General features: G+C 44.1%; 1 long non-coding RNA gene across 1 annotated transcript; it reads left to right on the forward strand.

Moving 5' to 3' along the window:
* Positions 1-838: 838 nt before the first annotated feature.
* Positions 839-2,496, forward strand: LOC117812131. The gene is made up of 3 exons (XR_004631140.1): positions 839-959; positions 2,092-2,163; positions 2,380-2,496. It is a non-coding gene; the product is annotated as an uncharacterized LOC117812131 (long non-coding RNA).
* The last annotated feature ends 664 nt before the right edge of the window (positions 2,497-3,160 follow it).

The following is a 3,160-nucleotide window of genomic DNA, read 5'->3' on the forward strand; positions in this document are numbered from 1 at the left end:
GGTGGAGTCAAGCACTAGAGACCAATCCCACAACAGACATTACATCAACAACACAAAATAAAACAAAAGCCCATCACCCATAATATTATTTTACAGTCATTGAAGAAAGCAAGAAGCAGAATAATTGTCACACAAATAATGTCTGTGGGTTTTGTTGTGGTTTCAAGCCAAAGATGCTTAATTTAACTGGTTTTCAGTAAATTGTACAGTCATGGCCAAAAGTTTTGAGAATGACACAACTATTAATTTTCACAAAGTCTGCTGTTTCAGTTTTTATAATGGCAATTTGCATATACTCCAGAATGTTATGAGGAGTGATCAGCTCAACTGCAATTAATTGCAAAGTCCCTCTTTGCCTTGAAAATGAACTTTATCACCAAAAACACATTTCCACTGCATTTCAGCCCTGCCACAAAAGGACCAGCTAACATAATTTCAATGACACACAGGTGTCACACACATTAACACAGGTGTGGGTGTTGATGAGGACAAGGCTGGCGATCAATCTGTCATGATTGAGTGACTGGACCATGGGCGTCGCCACAATATAATTAGGGGGGGTCACGTCCCCCTCACCTTAAAAAAAAAGTTGTTTGGACCCCCCCACATTTGCCATCAAAAGTATTAGTGCATGACCGATCTACTTCAGCGTTCTTTCCCTTGCTTCACAATCAAATCCGTTCTATTTTTTCATTAGGGAGAATACCCATATCAATAGAAATCCACTCCGCGATTTCCTGGTTTCCTACACAGAGTCACTTCACAATCAAATCCGTTCCACTTTATCTGTAGGGGGGGATACCTATATCAATAGATATCCACTCCGCGTTTTCCTGGTTTCCTACACACAGCCGCACGCAACTACAAATGTCATAATGTCCGGCTTTTACTGAAGTTTTGTTTGACTGAGCTACAGACGGGAGATGGACATAAGGCGTTTTTTTTCGAAGAAAAGGAAAGTAAGTTAGAGTTGCCCAAGTTTTCCCTTCAGTGATCAATGATCAAACAGATAAGTCACGTTCTTCCATGGCCAAACACAGCCAGCATTTCTGATAAGAGTGTTAGCAGGCTACCACCCCGAGGCTGCAGGCTAGCTCGTCGGTCTCATCAGGCACCTTGCGCGGGAGCAGTGTTGCAGCAACTTTGTCACTATATTTAGCGAGTATTCAGACTCCTCTAGCGACTCTATTTTTAAAAAGCGACTGTCGACTAATCTAGAGAATTTTTCTGGTGTTATTGGAGACTATAGGAGACTCTAATGTGAAAGCACGTATTGTTATGCTCCTCTCAGTGAGCAGCGGGTGCTGCCGTGAGCCCCTCCTCCCTGTCTCAAAGCACTCACAGGCAGCCCAGTCTTCATGCAGCAGTGCCTCTCAGCTGCAGTCCGAGCAGGAGATGTTCAAGCCTTCACGACATCCAGACTGCATGTTAACCGCTCTGTAAAGGCGCTGTAACAGTTTTTCTATTGTCTCTTTTTGGTTCATTAGAACAAAAAAAAAAAGAAAAACATATTAAACTTATTAATTATTAATGTTAACGTCTCTGTGATTTGTTGTAGGCTCTTAAATGGACCATAAGCTTCAAAACTAAACCAAAGTTAAGAAAACTAAACTTATAAAAAATAGAATTAAAAAAAACAACAAAAAATATAATTTGAGGTAGCTGCCAGAGTATCTCTCCTCAGTCATTTTTGCCGGTCCTAGGCCCAGATAAAGGATGAAGGTTGGAATTGTGACGTTATAAAAACAAGAAATCGACAGAAGGAAGTTCATTTTTAGTTCTAAACATATTTAGAGTCTTTTTCACTCACTTTTTTTCTCTGTTGTGACCTTATTCCTCTCTCTGACAGCGTCCATTAAAAAAAGACTGACAATTTCTGAACTATCAAACTGCTCAGTCATGTCTTAGGGAGGTGGCCCATTGCTAATGTATCTTACATAATTATTAGGCTGCTATACTACCTGTGTATTTGATATGCTGATAACAGGACTTAGCTACATCACAGAAATCTTCATATTAACAATCTACATTAAGCTTATTTCAATTATCAATATGAAAGAATGCTCAATGCATCTCCATGTCTCCTGATAGGTGGTTGAGATTGAGAGTGAGTCAGAGGCAAGGGCACTATGCAGGGGCAGTGGAGACAGCTCTGTTGCTGAGGTGAGTGCTGAAAGGTGTCAGGTAGTTAAGGAAAATGTCACATGACTTATTGGGAAGTTTAGTATTTTCAAAATCTTCTAAATCCCAGTGCATCAGTATATGTATAACAACTATTAAAAAGGCATAATCTAGCACACCTTAAGTTTACTGTGAAATTATGAAAATTAATAATGAAATGGAATGAATAGCCAATTTCATTCTTATTGTCATTTCTAGGAACAACAGTCATTAGATAGGGAAGAGGGAGAGGGAAATATTGAGAGCAAGAGAGAGAGAACGGCCCATTCTGATGGAGATGCAAGAGAGAGGGATGCTGAGAGAGACGAGGGTGAGAGGAGACAGTCTGAGAGAGACGAGGGTGAGAGGAGCTGGACTGAGAGAGACGAGGGGGAGAGGAGCTGGACTGAGAGAGACGAGGGTGTGAGGAGCTGGACTGAGAGAGACGAGAGTGTGAGGAGCTGGACTGAGAGAGACGAAGGTGAGAGGAGCTGGACTGAGAGAGACGAGGGTGAGAGGAGCTGGACTGAGAGAGACGAGGGTGAGAGGAGCTGGACTGAGAGAGACGAGGGTGAGAGGAGCTGGACTGAGAGAGACGAGGGTGAGAGGGGACAGTCTGAGAGAGATGAGGGTGAGAGGAGCTGGACTGAGAGAGACGAGGGTGAGAGGAGCCAGTCTGAGAGAGACAGGGGTGAGAGGAGCTGGACTGAGAGAGGCGAGGGTGAGAGGAGCCAGTCTGAGAGAGACAGGGGTGAGAGGAGCTGGACTGAGAGAGACGAGGGTGAGAGGAGCCAGTCTGAGAGAGACAGGGGTGAGAGGAGCTGGACTGAGAGAGACGAGGGTGAGAGGAGACAGTCTGAGAGAGACAAGGGTGAGAGGAGCTGGACTGAGAGAGACAAGGGTGAGAGGAGCCAGTCTGAGAGAGACGAGGGTGAGTGGAGCTGGACTGAGAGAGACGAGGGTGAGAGGAGCCAGTCTGTGAGAGACAAGGGTGAGAGGA

The sequence above is a fragment of the Notolabrus celidotus genome, chromosome 4 (genome assembly GCF_009762535.1).
Source record: "Notolabrus celidotus isolate fNotCel1 chromosome 4, fNotCel1.pri, whole genome shotgun sequence".
Taxonomy (NCBI): domain Eukaryota; kingdom Metazoa; phylum Chordata; class Actinopteri; order Labriformes; family Labridae; genus Notolabrus; species Notolabrus celidotus.